General features: G+C 45.7%; 1 protein-coding gene and 1 non-coding gene across 2 annotated transcripts in view; one reads left to right on the top strand and one right to left on the bottom strand.

Moving 5' to 3' along the window:
- The window catches only part of RASGEF1C (RasGEF domain family member 1C), a 93,620-nt gene extending 68,974 nt beyond the window's left edge, over positions 1-24,646 (bottom strand). The window contains exon 1 of the mRNA XM_045484584.1: positions 24,490-24,646. The gene's annotated coding sequence lies outside the window, so the exon portion shown is untranslated. The remainder of the gene's footprint in view (positions 1-24,489) is intronic.
- On the top strand, positions 18,147-18,252 carry LOC123581758. Its single transcript, XR_006703995.1, has one exon. It is a non-coding gene; the product is annotated as a U6 spliceosomal RNA (small nuclear RNA).
- Positions 24,647-24,997: the final 351 nt, after the last annotated feature.

Genomic DNA, 24,997 nt, shown 5'->3' with positions numbered 1-24,997 from the left:
CAGGTGCCAGAGGGAGGCTAGGTTTGCCTCCAGGTTTCACGCCAAGACCTGACCCTGCCGCGGCTGCCCAGGGTCCCCAGCCTCTGTGGCTTCTGCTTGCCCATTATCTGTCCCTCCTTCTTCTGTCAACAAAACCCATTTTGTCCTTCCTCTCTTGTCTCAGATAGAAGGCTCCCACGGCTCTGGTAGCCACTCCAGGCAGGAGCTGCCTTGACCTGCACTGGTTTGAGATGGGCATGTGATCCAGGCCTGGCCACTCAGCATATTTCATTCCTCCAGCTTTTGAAATCGATTCATGGTAGGCACGTTACCTGGTTGGGCCACTGCACTCTGTTCTTGGAACATGTATTTGAACTGTCAGAGCAGACACTCTGTCTTTCTGCTCAGGTCATGGAAAGCATAAGAAATAAGTGTGAAGATGCTGGGGCTTCCTTGTAAGAGGAACCCATGTGGAGAAAGCAGAGCCAAAGGCAGAGAGACTGAAGCCATGTCCTAGATCTAGCCATGCCTGAAGTCCATCCCCTGGGCTTTTTATTTACAGACACAAACAAATTATCCCTTTGAGCTTAAGTCTGATTGAGCTGAGCTTCTGCACATGCAATATGAAGAATCATACTACCCCAGACTCTTGAGATGGATGGAATATGCCTATCTGGAATATGCCGTCACCAGTAGGCAGGAGCTGTGCTGAATTGGCAATGGCCTGTGGGACCAGAGGGTAGAGGTGGGCATGGTCCTTGTTGGCCAGGACACTCTGAGGAGGTCACTTTCCCTCTCACATTCTTGTCTGTAAAATGGGCCTAGTGACCCCAGCTCCCAGGCTGATGTGTGGAGGTGACATCTGGTCAAACTCAATGGCAGGAAGAACCAGCCTTGGGAAGGACATCCGGGGACTGGGAGGAGGGCGTGTGGAGGGGGCCAGCTAATGCCAAGGCCCAGAGGAGGGAGTAAGCCAGGAAGGGCAAGGTTACTATGACTGCAGCAGGGTGATAGGGACCCTTGCCATGGGGCACAGGATGGGGAGGAGGTAGGTTTGGTCAAGTGCTGCAGGATGGCCTGGAGGGTCTCTGATGGGTCTCTGACTGTTGGGAGAAGACCAGGTGGAGGGAGAGCCAGGAGTATGGAACGAGCTGGAATTGGGGTGGAGAGGAGTGACTGCAATCTGGACAGATTGGGAAGGTGAGGCCCACAGCTTATGCTGATGTTCAGATGGCAGGGGCATTGCTGATGGGAAGGTCACTCAGCTACTTGGGTAACACTTGGCCACCGGGGTGACTTGATGAAGATGAGGGAGACTGTAGGGAGAAGAGATTGGAGGGGTGGGTGGGGAGAGATGGGCACCACAGCGGGAGGAGGTTGGGGGAGGGGGTCTTGGAGGCCTGGAGGAGGGTGGTGCAGGACGGAAAGGCTGATCAGTGGGTCCAGGGTACAGCCAGGGGCTGGGGGCCACAAGGCACAGTGACCCCACAGGTGATGCCTGAGGCTTTGAGGACCCTCCCCAGACCCCCTGGTGGATGGCATGAAGGCAGAAGCTGGCCTGGATCAACACCTTTGACCTTACACAGCAACTACTCAGGGACCCAATCCAGAGTTGGGGTGTGTGTGTAACCATCAGTAGCACCTCACCAGGCTGAACATGAGGGGAGCCCAGAAACAGAGCACTGACCAACAAAGTGTGAGCCCATTCTTCATACCACCTGGCCGTCAGAGCAGCGCCGGAGCCTCTGAGAAGAATGTCTGCCAACGGTGGAGTGAGAAAAGCCAGTTATAATTCAGGCTCTGCTTTCGTAGGAACAGATCTTTGCAGAAGAAAATGACACTTCCATGCGCCCAGAGAAAAAGCCCCAGTACGTTCAACGATGAGAGGGATCATCTCATTTAATGGGCTAGTGAAGGGTTTTAATTTCTCATTTACCCTTTTCTGCATTTCTGACTTTTTTGTTTCCCTTCAAAAAGAAAGGAGAGAGCCAACAGGTGGTGGGGGTGAAGTGTGGGGCCTCAGGTGGGCGGGAGCGCTGGTCACTCTGCAGGCGCCAGGTGGAGGCCACCTACTGGGGCTGCACCTGTCTGCTGCTCTGGGAAAACCAGCCAATTCCACTAAAAGGCAACGGTCACTGGGCGGCTCAGTTGGTTAAGCGTCCAACTTCGGTTCAGGTCAGGATCTCACGGTTCGTGAGTTCAAGCCCTGTGTCGGGCTCTGCACTGACATCACAGAGCCTGTTGGGATTCTCTCTCTCCCTAATTCTCTCCCTCTCTCTCTGCCCCTCCCCTGCTGTCTCTCTCTGTCTCTCAGAATAAACTTAAAAAAAAAAAAAAAGGCAACAGTCTCCTCTCTCCAGGCTTGTATGAATCCGTGGAGGTAATAACATGCAGGCGCATGTAGGGCACATTCGTGTTTAACAAAAGGCAGGGATAACTGATTCCAAGTCATCTGTCAAAGCAGAGGCTGGCCTACGGGGTGGCCCGGATGCTGCCTTCAGACACAATAGCTGCAGGCCCCCTCTCCTCTAAACCCAGAGCTGCCACCACTGACCAGAAGTAGTCAGAAGGCAGCCTGCTATTTGGGAGTTCAGATGGGTGTGTGCAAGCACTTTACAGTTTGCAGAGTCCTTTAACAGCTGTCATCACCCCTGGGTCCTAAGTCCCTGCTTACAGGCTCAGGGAGCTAAGTTCTGGCCCCAAGCCGCCCCTCAAGCAGGTTCCACACTGCCAGCGCAGAGCCCGGCATGGGGCTTGAACTCACGAACTTGAGATCATGACCTGAGCTGAAATCAAGAGTCAGACGCTTAAGCGACTGAGCCACCCAGGCGTGCCCTGCCCCCAATTAGTTTAAAAGAATCAGAAAAAGTAAAAGGAATAAAAAGTACATGAAACAACTAAAAAACATAGCAAGATGATTTAAATCCAATAATATCAATAAATACACTAAATGTAAATGGTCTCCACAACTGGATTAATAACCAGAAATTTTCATATTGAATAGGAAAGCAAGAACCACATAGATGCTGTCTACAAGAACCCCTCTTTATTAAAAAAAAAATTTTAATGTTTATTCATTTTTGAGAGAGAGACAGAGCATGAGCGGGGAGGGGCAGAGAGAGGGAGACACAGAATCCAAAGCAGGCTCTAGGCTCTGGGCTGTCAGCACAGATCCTGATGCAGGGATTGAACTCACGAGCTGTGAGATCATGACTTGAGCTGAAGTCAGACGTTTAACTGACTGAGCCACCCAGCACCCCTATAAGAACCCCTCTTTAAATATAAAGACATAAATAGGTTAAAAGTAAAAAGATGAGAAAAGGAAAGAAAGTTGGTATGTCCACATTATCATCAGACAAAACAGATTTCAGAGCAGAGGACATTATAATAGATAAAGAGGGCCATTTCATAATGGAAATTGCAGGTGAGATTTGAACACCACTTACTCATTAATGGACAGAACAAGTAAACAGAAAACCAGGAAGAATATTGACCATTTCAACATTACCAAGTAACTTAACCTGATTTATATTGATAGAACCCTTTGCACAACAACAGCATAATCCACATGCATATTTAACAAGACAGACCATATTCTGGGCCATAAAACAAATCTCAGTACATTTAAAAGGATTCAAGTCATAGAAAGTATGTTCTTTGGCTGTAGTGGAATTAAATTAGATACCATTAACAAACCTTTTGAGACTAAAAGATACGCTTCTAAATAACTTATTGGGGTAAAAGAAAAAATAATAACAGAATTTTAAAATATTTTGATCTGAATGAAGAAAGAAACACGACATGTCAAAGTATGTGGGATGCAGCTAATGCAATACTTAGTGGAAATTTTACATATAAATGCCTATATTAGAAAAAAAAATAGGGGCACCTGGGTGGCTCAGTCAGTTGGGCATCTGATTTGGCTCAGGTCATGATGTCACAGCTTGTGAGTTCAAGTCCTGAGTAGGGCTCTGTGCTGACAGCTCAGAGCCTGGAGCCTGGTTGGGATTCTGTGCCTCCCTCTCTCTCTGCCCCTCCCCTGCTTGCACTCTGTCTCTCTCTCTCAAAAATAAATAAAGATTAAAAAAATAGATCTTAAATCATATACTCACATTGATGACCTCAGCTTCTACCTTCAGAAACTGGGAGAAGAACAAATGAGACACAAAGCAGAAGAAAGGAGATGATACTATTCAGAGCTGAAATCAATGGTGTATATGACAGAAAAACAATAGAGAAAAACAATGAAACAAAAAGCTGGTTTTCTGATAAGATTAACAAATTTAATAAACTTCTAGTCCGGCTAATCAGGAAAAAAGAGGGGATACACAAATTACCAATATCAAAAATGGGAGAAAGATATTAATACAAGTTCTAAAGATATCAAAAGAATAATAAGGAAATGTCATGGACAACTTCATGCCAATCAATTTACAATTTAGGTGACGTGGAAAATTTTCTTGAAAGATACAAACTACCCAATCTCACCAAATAAGAAAGAAATGGAAATTGTAGTTAAAAACCTTCTCATCAGGAATAGGACAAGGATGCCTGCTTTCATCACTGCTACTCAATATTTTATTGGAAACTGGGCAAGAAAAAGAAATAAAAGGTTTTATGTTAAAAGGAAACAGTAAAGCCATCTCTATTCACAGATGGCATGATCCCATATAGACAAAATCCCAAAGAACCCATAAAAAAGTTACCAGGGCTGATAAACAAATTCAGGAAAATTGTGGAGTACAAGATCAAGACACAAAAATCAGTCGTGTTTCTATACACAAGGAATTAACACACTGAAAAGGAAATTAAGAGAACAATACCATTTTACAATAGCATCCAAAAGAAGAAAATATCTGAGAAAAAACGTAGCCAAGAAAGTGAGAGGCTTGTATACTATAAACTACAAAATATTATTGAAAAGACATGAAAGAAAATCAGAATTAAAAAAAAAGACATCTCATTTTCATGGATTAGAAAATTTAATGTCATAAAAATGGCAATACTACTCAATGCAATCTATATATACAATGCAATCCTTACCAAAATTCCAATGGCCTTTTTTTTTTTGTTACAGAAATCCAAACCCATCCTAAAATTCATATGGAATTGCAAGGGGTCATGAAGAGACAAAAGAATCTTGAAATGAATAACAAAGTTGGAGGGCTCACAATCCTGATTTCAAAATTTACTACAAAGCTACTGAATGTACAGCAAGTGGAACTTCCACACATCACTAGTGGGAATGTATAACGATTCAAGCACTTGAAAAGGAATTTGGCAGTTTCTTATAAAGTTAAACATGAACTTACCACATAGCTTAGCCATTCCACTTCAAGGTATTTATCCAAGAAAAATAAAAGCATATATGCACACAAAGACTTCATATAAATGTTCAGAGCAGTATTATTTATAATAGTCCCACAACATGAACAACCCAAATGTCCATCAGCAGGCGAAACAGATACATGTACCAGTTTCTTATGGCTATGTAACAAGCGCCACAAATTTTGTTTACAATTACCATGAACTTAAATGAACACAAACTTATTATCTCCCAGTTTCTCTGGGTCAGGATTCTGGAACATTCTGGTTGGGTCCTCTGCTCAGGGACTCACCAGGCCAAAATCAGGTTTCAGCAGGGGCTGCCATCTTATCTGAGCATTGGGATCCTCTTCCAACCTCAATGAATTTAGTTGCTTGCACTTGTAGGACAGAGACCCTCAACTCTAAGATGCCACCCACTTTCTGATCGCCATGATAGTTTGCTTCTTCAAAGCCAAGAGAAGAATCTCTCTCAGGCTTCAAAGCTGACTTTTGGAGGACTCAGTTCATCTTTTAGGGTTCACCTGATTTGGTCAGACCCACCTAGAATAATCTCCGTTTTTCAGTAACTCAAAGTCAACTGACAAATCGCCAGAAATTTCTTCATATTCAAAGGTCCTTCCTACACTCAAGGGGAGGGGATTATCTAATGTGTATCTATTGGGGTGGGGAGAACCCTGGGGGCCATCTTAGAATGTTGCCTACCACAGAAACAAATTGTGGTATATCCATGCAATGGGGATCTTGCTCAGCAATGACAGAGATGAAGCTTTCTTTAAAAATTTTTTTAATGTTAATTTTTGATTATTTTTGAGAGACAGAGAGAGAGAGAGAGAGGGAGGGAGAGACAAAGCATGAGTGGAGGAGGGGAAGAGAGAGAGGGAGACACAGAACGTGAAGCAGGCTCTAGGCTCTGAGCTGTTAGCACAGAGCCTGACTCAGGGCTCAAACTCAGGAACCTTGAGATCATGACCTGAGTCGAAGTTGGACACTCAACCAACTGAGCCACCCAGGCGCCCCAGGAATGAAGCTTTCAATACACACAACAACATGGGTGTATTTTAAAATGACCATGCTGAGTGAAAGTAGCTGGATAGATACATGGAACATTTTGTGGTGATGGTTTCATGAGTATTTACATATGTTGTGAGTGTTTATTGTACAACAACTATACAGATGTTTAAAAAATAACTATAAAATCTGATATTTGATAGTTATTAGAAAACATTTAAGTATGCTTTTCAACTTTTCTACCGTTATTTTTATGAAATTTAAATTCAGGTCAATTATTTCTTTAAAAAATTTTTGTTAATGTTTATTTACTTTTGAGAGAGAGAGACGGAGCACAAGCAGGGGAGGGGCAGAGAGAGAGAGAGACACAGAATCTGAAGCAGACTCCAGGCTCTGAGCTGTCAGCACAGAGCCAGATGCAGGGCTCAAACTCATGAACTGTGAGATCATGACCTGAGCTGAAGTTGGATGCTCAACCGACTGAGCCACCCAGGCGCCCCCTCAGTCAACTATTTTTGATGGAAACTTAGCATTAAAACTGACATGTGTGGTAAGCACTAAATGCACATCTGATTTTGAAGACAGTATGAAAAAGGCTATATCATTGTATTATATTGATCACAGGTTGGAATGGTAACATCTTGGAGATACTGAGTTACATAAAACAGGTTATTAATCTTTTTAAAAACATGCTTATTTATTTTTTTGATAGAGAGTATGAGTGGGGGAAGGACAGAGAGAGAGGGAGACAGAGGATCTGAAGCAGGCTCCGCGCTGACAGCAGTGAGCACGACGTGGGGCTCGAACTCATAAAACTGCAAGATCATGACCTGAGCCGAAGTTGACACTCAACCGACTGAGCCACCCAGGCGTCCCAAAATAGACTATTAATCTTAATTTCACCTTTTTTAATGCGGCCACAAGAAAATTTCACATGACTCACAGGACTCTGTGGTATTTCTACCGGACAGAGCTGGTCTAGATCAGAGTACTCGGTGAGGGCAAGTAGGGGGTTCACAAACAAGATCAACAACACCAGGAGACAGACAAATGCAGAAGAGGGGCCACTCTGCAGGACAAATGTCCCTGTTTCTCAAGGAAATTAGTGGATTAAAGACCAAAAAAAACAAAAACAAAAACAAAAACAAAAACAAAAACAAAAACAAAAACCAAAACCCAAACAAAGCAAAACAAAGAAACAAACAAAGTAGAGGAGAGGGAGAGAAGGACAATTCCAGAATAAAGGAGGCTTAAGAGTCAAAGGATCAGGGTGCCTGCCAGCTCAGTTGGTTAAGCGTCCAATTCTTAGTTTTGGCTCAGGTCACAATCTTGCAGTTTTGTGAGTTCAAGCCCCATGCAGGGCTCTGTGCTGACAGTGTGGAGCCTGCTTGGGATTCTTTCTCTCCCTCTCTCTCTGCTCCTCCCTCACTTGTGCTGTCTTTCTCTCTCTCAAATAAATAAGTAAACTTAAAAAAATTTTTTAAAGAAGTTAAAAAAACAAATGCAATGTGCAGAGCATGTCTTAGATCCTGGTTTGAACAACCCAAGTGTGAAAAGATATTTTTGAAGTCATTGAAGCATCTGATTATGGACTGGCTTTTAAACGATATTAAGAAATTGTTATCCATTCATTAGTTGTGTCAGTGGCATGGCGCTTATACAAATACAAGCCCTCCACACCGGAGTCACGGCAGGGAAGGGGCAGGCTGGGCGCACACACGGAGGAAAATGAGCTGTGAGGTTAGCAGAGGAGCTGGGACACAGGTACGTGGTGGCGGGTCATGTTTGCCCTATTCTTTGCATGTTTAAGTTTTTGAAATTTTCCATAAGAAGTTAGAAGAGAAAAGAGGGGTGCCTGGGTGACTCAGTCAGTTGAGCATCCGACTTTGGCTTGGGTCATGATCTCATGGTTTGTGGGTTCAAGCCCCGCATCAGGCTCTGCACAGCTTGGAGCCTGGAGCCTGTTTTGGATTCTGTGTCTCCCTCTCTCTCTGCCCCTCCCTTACTAGTACTCTGTCTCTCTCTCTCTCTCTCAAAAATAAATAAAAAACATTTAAAAAATTTTTTAAAAAAGAAAGAAAAGAAAAGAGAGGCAAGCCTGTGACTTTCTCCCTGAAAGTCCCATGAGACATGGGTGCTGTGTGACCTTGGGCTGCCCTCCCTGACTGAGCCAGGGACGAAGACGGCAGCAGGGACACAGGCTTCCTCATTAAGGTGAGTGGCAACACTGCTGATCAGTTTATTACACGCAATGTGCATCTGTCAACAACTCTGCTCCTGAAATTGGTTACAGCCAATAACCTAATTTGTCCCCCACCCCCTTTACACTCGCTGTTTGCAAAATATAAGGACATTTTCCCCAGCAAACATTTCAGAACTGCAACATGCAGACACTTAAAGCCCTTTTCATCATCCAAAGTGCTAATACAATTTGGCTGCGTTCATGCAGAAACATCTGTTTTCAATCCGCAGGACACCGGGGGCCTGCAATTCACGCCTGGAGCAGCTGTCACACACTCTGTCACCTCAGTGTCTTTAACCCTTTCCACAAACCCCTTGCACACATTCACACAAACCACCAAGTGTGCAATGTTTGATTCTGAAGGGCTTGTCAGAACAGCCGTGGTATCAGAACTGCTGAGCCGCGAAAGCCCCTGGTGTGGTCAGGACACAGTGCCCCTGGGTGACTGAAGGGCACCACCATTAAACTCGAAAGGACTAGGGAGTTCATTTCTCTGGGGATATGTCACAATAGTGCGGGCCTTCGGTGCACTATTAACCTCTGAGGATCAGAGCCAGCCACTCCTTGCCTCCCTCCCCCGCCCTCCCGCTGTCACCTGCCCAGGGTGGGTTTGGGTGTGTGACCCAGTCCAGAGCCCCAGCCCCTTTCTCCTGGCTCCTCTGCCTGCTTCTGTTGTGTTTGTGTATGCTGAGGGTTGACAAGAAAGCCAGGAAATGGCTTAAGAAGGTAAGAAGGCCCAGGAGTGCCTGGGTGGCTCTGTTGGTTGAGCATCTGACTTCAGCTCAGGTCATGATCTCACAGTTCGTGAGTTTGAGCCCCACGTTGGGTTCTGTGCAGAGCCTGCTTCAGATCCCCTGTCCAGTCCCCACCCCTGTACTTCCCCAGCTCACATTCTCTCTCTCTCCAAAATAAATAAACACTAAAACAAAAAGAAGGTAAGAAGGCCCAGAACCCTCCCATACACCCCATGCCACACCCCCAGCCTGTGTGCATGCAGGTAGCGACAGTGGTCCAGTGTCTGTCCTCAAGCTGCACACAGCCATACTGCCCGAGTCTCTGATACTGGGGGCCTGGACCCTTGCTCCTTCCTCCCCTCCTACCTGACCACCAACATTCTGCCTGGGCTCCTGGTTGACCCCCTCCAGAGTGCTGGGGCATGGGCTCCCCCAGGGAGCCTCCCTTGAGTTGTCCCCACCTACAGCCCTCCTTCACTGGGGTGTGAGCTCAGGGATGCGCTGGGCCTGCTGCAGAGGGGCGGGGGCGTGTGGGGGCTGGTGACCTTGTGGTTGGATGAACTTAGTGGTCTGCCAAGGGCAAAGGGTGTCCCATAGCACAAACCAACATGAGGAGTATGGGAAGAAAATATGAGAACTCCTTTTAATATTTTGCATTCACTGAAAGTGATTTTGTTACGTGGGCGCCTAAGTGGCTCAGGCGGTTAGGTGTCCGACTCTTAGTTTTGGCTCAGGTCATCAACTCATGGTTCATGAGTTCAAGCCCCTAGTCGGGCTCCATGCTGATGGTGCGGAGCCTCCTTGGGATTCTGGGTCTCTGTGCCCCTCCCCCACTCATGCTCTCTGTCTCTCTCAAAATAAACTAAAAAAAAAAAAAGTGATTTTATTATGTAATGGTTGCTATGTAAAAAGATTACCTGTAACATATATGTTACAAAGCATGATAACAAGTTAGACGCCTAGAGGCCCTCCACCCAATCAGGCAGGGAAACATGATCAATCCCTCCATTTCGTCCACCTGGGCCATCCTTCCTACCCACCCCACTTCCATCATTCCCACTATCCGCAATTTTTAAAAAATTCATTAAGAATATTTTATCTAACTCACATAACTCAATAGCAAAAAACACCCAAACAATACAATTAGAATGGATTAATTATGATTAATTAATGGTTAATGATCACTTACACTTTAAAATTTGGGTTGAGGATCTGAATAGATATTTTTGCAAAGAAGACAGACAGATGGCTAACAGGCACACGAAAAGATGCTCAACGTCACCCATCATCAGGGAAATGCAAATCAAAAGTACAATGAGATTGGGGTGCCTGGGTGGCTCAGTTGGTTAAGCATCTGACTTCGGCTCAGGTTATGATCTCATGTTTGTGGATTTGAGCCCCACGTCAGGCTCTGTGCTGACAGCTCAGAGCCTGGAGCCTGCTTCAGATTCTGTGTCTCCCTCTCTCTCTGCCCCTCCCTTCCTCGCACTCTGTCTCTCTCTCTGTCAAAAATAAATAAACATTAAAAAAATTAAAAAAAAGTATAGTGAGATAGCAGCTCACACCTGTCAGAATGGCTAGTATCAAAAAGACAAGAAATGACAAGTGTTGGTGAGGATGTGGAGAAAAGGGAGCACTTGTGTGCACTGTTGGTGGGAATGCAAACTGGTGGAGGCACTCTGGAAAACAGGATGGAGGTTCCTCACAAAATTAAAAATAGAACCACCTTATGATCCAGTAATTACACTAGTGGGTATTTACCCAAAAGAAACAAAAGCACTAACTTGAAAAGATATCTGCGCCCCCATGTTTATTGTATCATTATTTACAATAGCCGAGATATGGAAACAAACTAAGTGCCCACTGATGGACGAATGGATAAAGACAACGTGGTATGCCACCGCTAACATATCCTCAGTGGTGAAAACCTGAGAGCTTTCCCCCTGAAGGCAGGAACAAGACAAGGCTGTCCACTCACCACTTTTATTCTACATAGTACTGGAAGTCCCCTCCACAGCAACCAGACAACAAAAAGAAATAAAAAGCATTCAAATTGGTAAGGAAGAAGTAAAACTGTCCCTATTTGCAGATGACATGATACCCTAAATAGAAAAACCTAAAGACTCCACCAAAAAACTACTAAAACTGATAAATGAACTTAGCAAGTTTGCACCATAAAATCAATGTACAGAAACCCATTGCATTTATATACACTAATAATGAAGCAGCAGTAAGAGAAGTCAATAAAATAATCCAATTTATAATTGCACAAAAAATAATAAGATACCTAGGAATAAACTTAACCGAAAAGAAGAAAGATCTGTACTCTGAAAACTATACAGCACTGATAAAAGAAATTGAGGAAGACAAAAAGAAATGGAAAGACATTCCATGCTCATGATTGGAAGAACAAATATTGTTAAAATGTCTATACTACCTGAAGCAATCTACACATTTAAAGCCATCCCTATCAAAATACCACCAACCTTTTTCACAGAGCTAGAACAAACAATACTAAAATTTGTATGGAACCAGAAAAGACCCTGAATAGCCAATGTAATCTTGAAAAAGAAAAACAAAATGGGAGGTATCACAATCCCAGACTTCAAGTTATATTACAAAGCTGTAGCAATCAAAACAGTATGGTACTGACACAAAAACAGACACATAGGTTAATGGAACAGAATAGAAAGCCCAGAGATAACCCCACAATTATATGGTCAATTAATTTTTGACAAAGGAGGAAAGAATATGTAATGGGAAAAAGACAGTCTTTTCAACAAATGGTGTTGAGAAAACTGAGCAGATACATGCAAAAGAAAGAAAGTGGACCACTTTCTTACACCATACACAAAAATAAACTCAAAATGGATTAAAGATCTAAATTTGAGACCTAAAACCATAAAAATTGTAGAAGAGAACACAGGCAGTGATTTCTCTGACATCAGTTGTAGAACCTTCTAACTAGATATGTCTCCTGAGGTAAGGGAAACGAAAGCAAAAACAAACTCTTGGGACTACCTCAAAATAAAAAGCTTCTGCACAGCAAAGAAAACAATCAACAAAACTAAAAGGCAAACATACTGAATGGGAGCCTGCTTGGGATTCTCTCTCTCCTTCTCCCCCCACTCTCTAAACATTAAATAAATAAACATTAAAAAAATTATAAATTAAATTCCTTTAACAGAAATAGATTTTCTATTTCTCCTTGTGTCAGTTTTGGGAAGTTACGTCTTTTAAGGCATTTGTCCCTTTTATCAAATGTACTGGTATAAAGTTCCTCATAAAAATCTGTTATCCTTCTAATGTCTGTGGGATTTGGGTAACTTGTGTGTTCTTCTAGGCAGTCTTGCTAAGACTTGATCAATTTTATTAATCTTTTCAAAGGGTTTTTTCTCTTTTGCTTTCTATTTTATTTATTTCCTTTCTTGTGAGGTAATGTTTAAAAAACAACATGGCACACACTGCCTGATAGATAGTAAGCACTCAGGCACTCCTGGCTGCTTAGCACATGTCTGTCCAGTGGTCAGATGGATGGACAGATGGGTGGCTGAGCAGAGTGGAGGCCCCAGGAAGACAGAAGGAGCAGGCAGGTTACACCACCTAAATGTAAACATCTGAATGTGAACAGCCCTGAATGCAAACATCTCAGAAATAAAACACACAGACCAAGCTCTAAGTTTCGCATGGTCTGGATGACCCTGTGAGGTCCCCTTATGTCCCTGAACCTCTGTTTTCTCATCTTTTTTATTTTTTAACTTTATTTATTTTGAGAGAGCAGTGGGGAGGGGCATCGAGAGAAGGGGAGAGAAAGCAAGCCCTGTGCTGCCAGCGCAGAGCCCGACGTGGGGCTCAAACTCAGGAAACTGAAAGATCATGACCTGAGCTGAAATCAAGAGTCACCTAACTGACTGAGCCACCCAGGTGTCCCGTTCATTTGTTTGTTTTTAAATCCAAACAGCATCCAAAAGCAACAGAGTTTGGCTAAATAATAATAATGAAAGGATCACTTCTCTCTGATGCTTGGAGCACTCACACAGGGCCACTGTGTACCTGTGGCCTCAGGCACTTGTCACAGAAACCTCTGTCTGCTTCACGAAATGAGAGAACCGGGATTCCCCGGGTGGCTCGTTTGGTTGAGTATCGGACTCTTGATTTTGGCTCAGGTCATGATCTTGCAGTTGTGGCTTTGAGCCCTGCATCAGGCTCTGTACTGACAGCTCGGAGCTCGGATTCTCTCTCCCTCTCTCTCTCTGCTCCTTCTCCACTTGTACTGGTTCTCTCAAAATAAATAAACTTAAAAATGAACAATATACTGACCAAATAAGTCAAGGAAATCTTTACTCTGCAGGGGGCAGTGTTTTGCTGCGCTCCTTCCCACTCTTGGTGAGATCTGTTTCGTGTAAAGCAGGAATTCACCAATTAGGATGATCCTGGTGCAGGATGGAAAGGCTGTTAACTGGCAATATTGGAGCCTGTGTTAGCTTTCTCCAAAAATAATAAAACTGAGCACTCCTTCCACCCCCAGTCATGGGCCTTTCACGGATTAGTCCATAAGACTCTCCCTGGCTGAGTTTATGTGGCTTGGGGTTTGGGGCATCCTTGATGGCTGGGTGGCAGTGGACTGGGTAGTAAGGCCTTCCGGAAGTCATGGAGACAGCGGCGTCTGGGTGGCTCAGTCAGTTAAGTGTCTGACTCTTGGTTTCATCTCCACTCATAATCTCTGTTTGTGAGTTTGAGCCCTGTGTTGGGCTCTGTGCTGACAGAACCTGTGTGGGGTTCTCTCTTCTCTCTCTCTCTGCTTCTCTCTGTCTGCTCCTCCCCCGCTTGCACCTCTTTCTCTCTCTCAAAATAAATAAATAAACTTAAAAAAAAAAAGGAAGCAATGGAGATAGACATGACATGCATGAGGAGGCTCCTTTTGGAGCCCACAGAGCTCTGCTGGGCAAGGGAGCGCCAGGCCCCACTCTTGCTATTATTACTGAAAGTGACGCACACATGCTGGGTCTCCAGGAAGGGAAGGAAATGAACACAGAGTGGAAGCCTTCTCTGCACCAGACACTGCCATTATGAGCCCCATTTTGTGTCTGGAACGCAGGGTGATCCTGGGAGTGTAAGAGCAGTCCCCCAGCGAGGAAGCAAGGGGTTCAAAGCCTGGCCTTGGTGATGTGGGCATCTTCTGCTACCTTTGGTTCCTGGAGGAATCTTTGTGGGGTCTGCATGAAATGGTGAGCACCTTTCCCGAAAGAAGGAACCTGCTAAGGTAGAGCCTGGTGCATAGGCCAGGCAGCCTGCTGGGAGGGTATAGTGACAGGAAGGGGACCAGGAAGGAAGACAGGAGGGTGGGAAGGGAAACTGAGAACTGAGCCCAAGAGTACCACAGGACACCCCAGTAAAGCCTGCAGCCCCAAGGCCCTGGCCTCTTCTCCCAACAGCCCCTCCCCACATTGCTGCTGGCCCCGTCCAGCCCCCAGGAGGGTTCAGGATGGGCTGGCAGAATATGGGGTGGACGTCTCTTCCTAGGTATGCATCCCTGTCTGTAACTTTATTTTATTTATTTAAAAAATTTTTAAAAATATTTATTTATTTTTGAGAGAAAGAGAGACAGAGCCTAGCAGGGGAGGGGCAGAGACAGTGAGGGAGACACAGAATCCAAAGCAGGCTCCAGGCTCTGACCTGTCAGCACAGAGTCTGACAGGGGCTCGAACCCACCAACTGTGAGATCATGACCTGAACTGAAGTTTAACGCTTAACCAACAGAGTCACCCAGGCGCCCTTATTTTATTTTATTTTATTTTATTTTATTTTATTTTATTTATTTTTTATACACGTTTATTTACTTATTTTGAGAGAGAAAGAGAGAGAGCATGAGTGGGGTAAGGGTAAGGGGACAGGGTGACAGAGAATCCCATGCAGGCTTCATTCTGTCAGTGCAGAGCCCAATGTGGGGCTTGATGTCACAACTACGAGATCATGACCTGAACTGAGATCAACAGTCTGACACTTAACTGGCTGAGCCACCCACGTGCCCCCCTGTCTGTAATTTTAAACAACTTCAACCCAAAACACTTTGCCTGAATCGAGTTTTGAGGAAAGAGTCCAACAAATCCAGATTATGGGAGAAAACTGATGTGGAGCCTTCATGACACCAGGAAAGACAAACAATATGGAGGGACTGTGGTAGATTAAAAGACTTTAATAAACATGACAAACAAGTGCAACGCTTGATCATTGATTGGATCTCAGATGTAAAAATAAGGCCCAAAAGGACATTACTGGGGCCACTGGGAAAAGTTGAATATGGACTGTATAAGAGAAATGTTTTTGTGTTAATGTTTCCTGGGTGTGACACCCGACCTCAGGTTTTGTAGAACGTCCTTGTTCTAAGGAGATACTGATACACTTACTCTTAAATGGTTCAGCTAAAGTTATGAGGGCTGAGATAAAACACACACTGCCAGATGTTAATGAGGAATGGATTGAAGTGGGGTGTACACCATTCCATACGAAGTTTTCTGAGTAAAAAGCTTGGGGACATCTCCAAGTCCCTGTAGATAATGGCAGCCACCTAAAGGCAAACTTCTCCATACAGATCGACCAAGAGCGCAAATAAAACCACCCACACTGGGGCCTAGAGCGTGACCAGGAGACAGGCTGCTGCCCACCTGTAGTTGGTGTGAGCGAGGTGAGAGACCCCACCTGCAGAGCCCGCTCCAGAGAACCGCTGGCATGGCAGGTCGGGCAGAGACCAGGTGGGAAAGAGGAGCAGGGAACTGGGGCCAAGAATTTAGATAAAGTGACACCAGAAGGAGAAAGTCCCACTAGAGTGGGGCAGTTCTGAGAGCAGATGTGAGACCAGGTGAGAGGCAGCACTGGATTCTGGGGGTATTCAAAAGGGACAGAAAGCGTGCAGGACCAGGGTTGGCTGTCTTGGAAAGATCCTGCTTCTAGAGGATGTGGCTCAGAGGTGGAGGCCTTTAGAGGGTTGGGGGTAAATGGATAGGGTAAAAAAAAAGTAGTATGGGGAAATCAAAGGCCTATAGAAGCAAAAGTGAATGGTAAATTTGGCAGACACCAAACCATCCCACACCGGGCAAGACTCCAAGTAAAGGAGTCCTTAAACCAACAGAAGAGGGCACTCCTGAACTAAGAAATCTGATGTTACCCAAATCCCCAAGGCTAGCCTATGATTGGTCTATTATTCCCACTACCTGCAAACATAAAGACATTTCTTTTTCTTTTTTAAGTTTATTTATTTATTTTGGGGTGGGGGGAGAGGCAGAGAGGGAGAGTGAGAATCTTAAGCAGGCTCCATGCTATCAGCCTGGAGCCTGACACAGGGCTCAATTCCTCAAACCATGGGATTGTGACCTAAGCCAAAATCATTCATCAGACACTTAACCAACTAAGCCACCCAGGCTCCCCAAGACACTTCTAAGTTAACAGAGGGTAACAAACAGTATCTATACAAAAGCAATATAAGGGGCTGACAATCATTCTCCCCAGAAACTAATTTACATGGGAATAACGTAACACAGAATCCTGACTTGAATAGCCTTACGAAAGCGTCTGAGACGTGACAAAATGCCTTACATATAAACTTGAAAACTCAAAATGGAAATGGACACACACAAAAAAGGTACACACAAAACTAGAATTCCCAAACTCAGGAGAGAAAATGAAAAACACAACATCATCTCAGAAATGAACACTAAAGTAGACGCTCTTTTAGGGAGAATAGATTTGACTGAAATTTTAATAAAGTTCATTGAGGAAATGAATGAAAACAACCATAAAACCAAAATGAAATAGAAACAGTAGCAAAGAGGATTATATAGAAAGTGATAGATACAGAAGGTGGGCAAAAAAGATCTAGTGTATAGAAATAGCATTGGAAGAAAAACAACATAATTAGCAGCATAATGATTTTCCAAGAAATCTTTCTGGAAATAAAAGCAGACTTGAATCTGCATAGTTAACTTCCCCCCACCCCTTGCCCAGTGCACTTGAGAAAATTGATACTGAATGGGCAACTCCAAGATATTTCTTAGTAAAATGATTAGACTTTAAAGGTAAAGAAAAAAACAATCTTCTGGAGCTCCAGGAAAAATGATCAAGTGACTCATAAAAGGAAGAAAAGCGTGTTTACATCAGACTTCTTGACAACTGCATGTAAGCAATACAACCCAGAGCAACGTTATAATGAATTCAAAGAAAGCAAGTGTGAGCTAGGATTTTATAACCAGCCAAACTATCCTTCAGGTATCAAGAGGACAGAAAACAATGTCAACATGAAATGAATCAGGGAACGTCATACTCATGAGTCCTTCTTGAAGAACCTGTCAGAAGCTACACTTTATCAAACCAAGGAATGACTAGGAAAACTAGTAAAAATAACTATCAGCAAACCAAATCTAACACCATTGTGCTGGATGGACTAAAGCACCTGCCATCCCTATCTCCTGGAGTTCACGCCCTGGAGTGTGGATGGAACCATTGACTTTCCTCTAACCAACAGAATATGGCAATAAGCTCTCGTCCTACAACTAAAAAAAGGTGAGTGTTGCTGGCAACCACATAGGTAGAAGAGCAGATCTATTCCTACCTCAGCCTCTAGATGAGGATTAGTCCTGCCGACACCAGTAAGAACCCAGCAAAGCCACGCCTGGACCTCACATCCAGATGGCTAACACAATCATATTGAAACATAATATATCATGCCCAAGTGGCTTCCATTTCAGGAAGGCAAGGATGGCTTAATATTCATATTTAATAAATTTTGTGTCTTATTGTTTGCCTTATCTGCTCATCCTGGACCTGGTATCAGGAAATCCATTAGTATGATTAATCTTATCGTGCTTGCCTTGGCAGCACATATACTAAAGTTGGGACAATATAGAGAAGATTAGCATGGACCCTGCACAAGAAGAGAGGTAAGTTTATGAAGCCTTCTGTATTTAAAAAAAGGTGGGGGGCACCTGGATGGCTCAGTCGGTTAAGCATCCGACTTCAGCTCAGGTCATGATCTTGCGATTCATGGGTTCGTTTGAGCTCTGCGTCGGGCTCTGTGCTGATAGCTCAGAGTCTGGAGCCAGCTTCAGATTCTGTGTCTCCCTCTCTCTCTGCCCCTCCCCTGCTTGCATGCATTCTCTTTCTCTCTCAAAAATAAATAAAACATTAAAAAAATAAAAAAATAAAAATAAAAGATTCATCTTATTAATAGTGCTAGGAGAAATATCATATAATTATCTCCATATAGGTCTTCAATGAAAATCAATATTCATTCTTGATTTTAAGAAACCACCCAATAAAATAGGAATTAATGTGTACCCCCACGTATACATACATACATCTCCCTATCTCTGTTCTAAAGTCAGTACCTCTCTCTCTCTCTCTTTTTTGACATGCAAGGCAGAATGTTATTCACTTTTGTGTTGAACAGTGTAAAAACCACAAAATCTGAATTGACTTTAGGTAACAATAATTTAAAAGATAGAAAGCCCCTATTACAGAAATTTTTTAATTGACTATTTGACAATTTATACAATAAATGAAGAAAACTAACACTAGAACAGGCTAGGGATCAACCAACACAATACAACATGTTAACACATGTGGCCAAAGGATAGATGTGTATCATCCATCACCTTCCATGTAACATCCTGGCTGGTGTTTGTTTTATTTTGCCGGGGGGGGGGGGGGGGGGGGCGGGGCGCTAAAGTCAGCATCTCCTGTAACAAGAGAAGTACTAGAGACTTTTTTTACTAACCTCAGGAACAAGGGAAGGAGGCTCATTATACCTAATATTTAATATTAAATGGGAAGGGTGTCAGGTGGCTCAGTCGGTTGAATGTCCAAATTCTGATTTCGACTCAGGTCATGATCTCTCAGTTCTGGAGCTCGAGCCCCACATGGGGCTCTGCGCTGACAGTGTGGAGCCTGCTTGGGATTTTCTCTCTCCTTCTGTCTCTGCCCCTCCCCCACTTGTGCTCTCTCCCTCCCTCTCTCTCAATTAATAAATAAAAACTTAACATGTTTTTAAAAAGGTTTTTAAATGTTTATTTATTTTTGAGAGAGAGACAGAGCGTGAGTGGGGGAGGGGCAGAGAGAGAGGGAGACACGGGATCTGAAGCAGGCTCCAGGCTCAGAGCTGTCAGCACAGAGCCTGACTCAGGGTCGAACTCATGAGCCACGAGATCATGACCTGAGCTGAAGTCAGAGGCTTAACCGACTGAGCCACCCAGGTGCCCCAATAAATAAAAACTTAAAAAAAATAAAAAAATATTGAATGGGAGGTATTTAGCCAATTTAATTAGATAAGAGAAAGCAAGTAGATGCATAAAAATCAGTAAAGAAGAAGTCAAACTATTTCAAGTTTCAGATGATAGAATCCCTAAACTCTCTAAAAGGATTAATGCTGAAACTAATAACAAAATAAATTCAGTGAGGTAGGTGCACACAAAACAGCACACATATACACACATACACACACTGACCCATTCTAGACAGGATGGAAGAAAAAAATTATAATAACAACAAACAAAGCCACATTCTCATGAATAAACTTAATAAAAACATGTGAGGAAAACTTCAAAATGCTCCTGAAAGTGGTCTTGAACAAATAAGACTAAATAGTATTTTTTTTATTAAAAAAAATTTGTTTTGGGGCGCCTGGGTGGCGCAGTCGGTTAAGCGTCCGACTTCAGCCAGGTCACGATCTCGCGGTCCGTGAGTTCGAGCCCCGCATCGGGCTCTGGGCTGATGGCTCAGAGCCTGGAGCCTGTTTCCGATTCTGTGTCTCCCTCTCTCTCTGCCCCTCCCCCATTCATGCTCTGTCTCTCTCTGTCCCAAAAATGAATAAACGTTGAAAAAAAAAATTAAAAAAAAAATTTTGTTTTAATGTTTATTCATTTTTGAGAGACAGAGCACAAGTTGGGGAGGGGTAGAGAGAGAGAGGGAGACACAGAATCAGAAGCAGGCTCCAGGTTCTGAGCTGTCAGCACAGAGCCTGACGTGGGGCATGAACTCATGAACTGTGAGATCATGACCTGAGCCTAAGTCAGATGCTCAACCGACTGAGTCACCCAGGCGCCCCAAGACTAAGTAGTCTTGAACACACAGAAAGATGTTCCTTGGTTTTGGATAAGATGGCTCAACTTGATAACGGTGTCAATTACCCTGAAGTTTGTCTGTAAATGTGATATCCCAACAAAAGATAGTGACCACACGCAGGAATAGCTAGGATGCCCTGACACGGAAGCAGGCAGAGGAGGTCTAACTCTACCAGATATTCAAACACAGTAATGGGAGTTGAGTTCAATCTCTCCCTCCTATTGCAACAATTGTGGATGAAGCCCTTCCTTGCCGTTTGCACACACACGTGCAACATAATGACGCCTTTACAATGCCCACCATGGGGGACCAGCACATGAAGAGACAGAGCTAGTGAGACAGACTGGAAAGCCCAGAATTAGGTCCAATGCATTTGGGTGTTTATTATATGACACGGGTGCATTTCAGATCACTGGGGAAAAGACAGCCTCTTCAATACATAGTGCTGGGATAGAGAGACAGACATTTGGAAGAAGATTCAATTGGATCCATGAACCAAACATGCATTAGAAAACACACGTAGTGGCGCCTGGATGGCTCAGTCAGTTAAGCATCCAACTCTTGATTTAAGCTCAGGTCATGATCTCAGGGTTCACGAGTGCAAGCCCCGCATGGGGCTTTGTGTTGACAGCTCAGAGCCTACGTGGGATTCTCTCTCTCCCTCTCTCTCTTTGCCCCTCCCCTGCTCACTCTCTCTCTCTCTCTCTCAAAATAAAAAAACTTAAAAAAAAAAAAAACCCAACATGGGGAGATTCCATACAAACAGATATAAGAACAGTCTTTCTAACTAGGATTCAAAATCTAGATGCAATAAAAGAATAATTAAATCAACTATGTGAAAATAGAAAGCTTTTACTGGCAAAACCTGCCATAAACAAAATTTTTAAAAAACTGGGAGCAACACTTGCAAAAAAAAAAAATAATAATAGATAAAGCACTAATCTATGTATTTAAACAAACTTCAATCCAAGGGGGAAAAAGGACCAAAAATCCAATAGGAAGAGGGCAAAATAACAGGCAATTGACAGAAAAAGATAGTTAAGTGACTTGAAATCGTATACAAAGATGTCCAGTTGCATTCATAATAGAAAGGTAAATTAAAACACACTGAAATACTATTTCCTGGCTCCGAGAGAGGTTGCAGGGGAAACAGACACAGCCATTCACTGCTGGGGAAAGGGGAATTTGGGAGTAGCTAACAAAACAAATACATATTTATTCCTAGGAATTAAAGATACACCTTCACAAATGGAAACAACATGTATGTGAGGCTATCCTTAACCTACTGATTGTAAAACAAAGGCCTGGAACAAACCAAATGTCCCTCTGCAGGGCACAAGCTGAGTAAGTATGATACAGCCACTCCGTAGAGTAGGTCCTTGTACAAAACCAAGAGGAAAGTCTCTATTAACTGGTAAGGAGACATTTTTAATTGCAAAAAGCAAGGTGCAAAAGAGATGGATATGTTAATTTTGTGACAACGCATAAATGGACGAATAAACCAGAAATGGTTTTAAGTGGTTACACCCAGTGTAGGAACAAGGAGGAAGAATCAGGGACCGGATTCAGACTTCTTGGTATAGATTTTTTTTTTTGAAATTTTGGCATTGAACCATGTAAATGTTTTACGTACTCAAAAAATAAAATTATATCATAAACACTAAAAAGGGAAAAAAAAAACCCAAATCTCATGCAAACAGAAATAGCTGAAGCTATTGGTATAAACAAACTGATAACACGCTCACATAGGGCCGACTACACACCCAAAGACATCCTGAACTTGACCTGGTAGGTTTTGGTAAGCAGTGGTTTGGATGTAGTGACTCTAAAACTCTTTGGGATATATTCTAAGACTAAGCAAATGATTACCTATGTTGATGTTTGGGGAGAACCAGGTTCTTACTGTGGGAGGAAGATGAAAATACAAATTTTTAGTTAAAAAACAAAAACCTGATTTCTTGCCTCGGTGCACTGAGAAGGCCTAGAGACAATGATGCCAAGCACTCTGAGCACATTGAAAGTCCAGATACTAGTTTCTGAAGCCCACCCTCCACTCAGAGGCATGGAGGCTTCTTGGAGAAGGGGCTCACTCTAGGTCTGGGTCAAAATACAAGTGAGAGCTGGAACAACGCGCCAAGACCTCTGGGGACATGTCAAAAGGACGCAGAGAGACCAGCCTAAACACCCAGCCCAAGTATCCAGCAGCACCCTGTCTTAACTTTGTGAACTGCCGGCAGGTGCCCTGCTTCCACGGGGAGGTCTGAGAGCAGCGGGGGCCCTCTGGGGACATGCCAGGAGTGGGGCAGTTGCTTGAGCCCAAACCAGGCTCCTCTGGCCACTACCGCTGGCAACCCCACCACCTGCAGAAAGCCCCTCCATACTCATGCCCTCCTTGCCCTGTGAGGAGGGAGGAAGCCTCCACGTGGCTGCAGCCCCACTGGAGTGAGGGTGACTCCACATTGGGTTGGTTCGCTCCTCTTCGAAAATCCTTGGTGGACTCCAGCAGCCTCCTCCTTGCTTGCTCCCTATCCTGCCCCAAGTCCTCTCTACCCACTTGGGGTGGAGGGGCATCCTTGCAGTACACAAACTGTAATCTCTCCCCTCTCCCCTTCCCCCCTCCCACTGGGACTGTGCATCGCACCCAGAGAAAAACCCAAACTTCACAGCTCTGTTCCAGCTCCTTCCACCCACCACCTGTGTCTGCCTCAGGGTCCTCGCATCTGCTGTTCCCTCAGAACTTTTCAGTGGGATCCCACCTTGTAACTGCATCACAGCTAGTGGTCACTGCTCAGGGACGCTTCCTGATCCTCCCCTTACCAGGCTAAGTCTCAGCCCCCACCCAAGTCTCTCTCTCTGCAATAACTCTGTTTTGTTTTCTTCCTAGCAGGTATCTTCGGCCATGACCTCAGTCTTCAATTACTTGTTCAGCTTCCGTAAGCACTTACTGGGGCTGGGAGCAGACAGCACACAATAGGGGCTCAGCGAATGCCCTGGGTGAGGGAGTGGACAACCTCACCCCGGTCGCCGGGCATAACGGCTGGAGTTTGGCTTCCGTGGTTGGAAAGCCAGCTTTGTCAATTCCTAGTCCTGTGACCTTGAATAAGTCCTGTCACCTCCCTAAACCTTAGTTATTTCCATGGTAAGATGAGGACATAGCTGTTGCCCGCAGATAAGCCTCCCCAGGGTGCTTCTTGGACTACTGAAGCCCAGCAGGTCATTTGCCTCAGGGGCCCAGGAGGCAGGGGGGAAGAGGCTGGGGTGAGCCCATCCACCACGACCCCAAGCTGCCAAGTCTGCTCTCTCCACACTGCCCCCTATACAGAGCAGAGCATGGGACAGGGTTGGGAGCACCCCTCACCACCTCCCCTCCAGGCCTGCCTTTCCCTACCTGAACACAGAGAGGAGTGGACTAGGGGTCCCCTGACCCTGTCCACTGCCACCGTGTGAGGCACTGTCCCTGCAGGCTCTCTGATCGTAGCATTGATCCTTTCCTCAATCCGATCCCAGCTTCAGAGACAACACCCTCTTTCTTTCATTCACAAGCAACCGGCAGGTCAGCTGTTCCCATTTCATAGACCGGGAAACTGAGGTCCGGCGCGGGGTGGAGGCCTTGGGTCCAGGCTGGCTTTTTCTGCCACTCCGGTGGCGGCAGGAGGTGGCTGCTCACCCCGAGTGAGTGGCGGGGGGCTTGCAGCAGAGCCAGTCTCTCGCCCCGGCGGGCGGCCGGGGGGTGTGCCCTCCGCCGGTGTCCTCCCCGCCGCCGCCCTGGCGCACGCACTCTGCAGCCGCCTTCCGCCGTCCACCCCCTCCGCCGCTCCGGCCGCACACTCCCGCGCGCCGCGTCTCCGGGGCCCGCCAACCGGCCGGCCACGCGCACTGTCATCCGCGCGCGCACCTGTGCTCCGGGTCAGGCCCGCGCGTCCCCGCGCCGCGGCCCGGACGCCCGCGGTCCCCGCCCGTTCGCCGCCCCGCACCTCCCGCCTCGGCACCCGCGCCCCGCCGCCGCCCGCAGCCCCTCCCCAGCGCCCGCAGCCCCGCGCCCTTGCCCGCAGCGCTCGTGTTCCGCCCGGCCGCGCCCCCACTCACCGGCTCCCGGCGCGCTAGGACCCCGGGCCCGGCCCATGGGCAGCGCCCGTCTCTCTCGCTGCGAGCCGCGGCGCCTCGGACCCGGGGCGCTGCCCGTCGCCCGCTGTCAGCGCGGCTCCCAAGCGCAGCCCGCCGTGCGCTCACGGCCGGCCCCGGAGCAGCGCGGCGCGGCGCCCCCTCGCGGCCACACGGGGAAGTGCGGGCCGCGCGGGCCGCGGGGTGGGGCTGCGGGAGCCCTGGCCAAGCAGCGCCCTTGCAGCTCCTCTCCTGGGGCCTCCGGTTCCGCGGGCCGCCCAGCCCACGCGCCTCGCCTCTGCTCCAAGCCTCAGGGTCAAGGCCGAGCGTCTAGCCCTGCGTTCAGGGCCCTCCTTTGCTGCTCACCTCCCACCCCTGTGGCCAAGACCCACTATGAGCATCATTCGCTGCTCCCCCGAGCGTGGCTCCTGCTGGACTCTGCACCCGAACTGCCCCTCACTGACTTCCTCACCTGGCAAAGCTCTGGTACCCT

This window comes from Leopardus geoffroyi, chromosome A1 (assembly GCF_018350155.1).
Source record: "Leopardus geoffroyi isolate Oge1 chromosome A1, O.geoffroyi_Oge1_pat1.0, whole genome shotgun sequence".
Taxonomy (NCBI): Eukaryota; Metazoa; Chordata; class Mammalia; order Carnivora; family Felidae; genus Leopardus; species Leopardus geoffroyi.
This window is presented reverse-complemented; position numbering and strand designations above follow the sequence as displayed.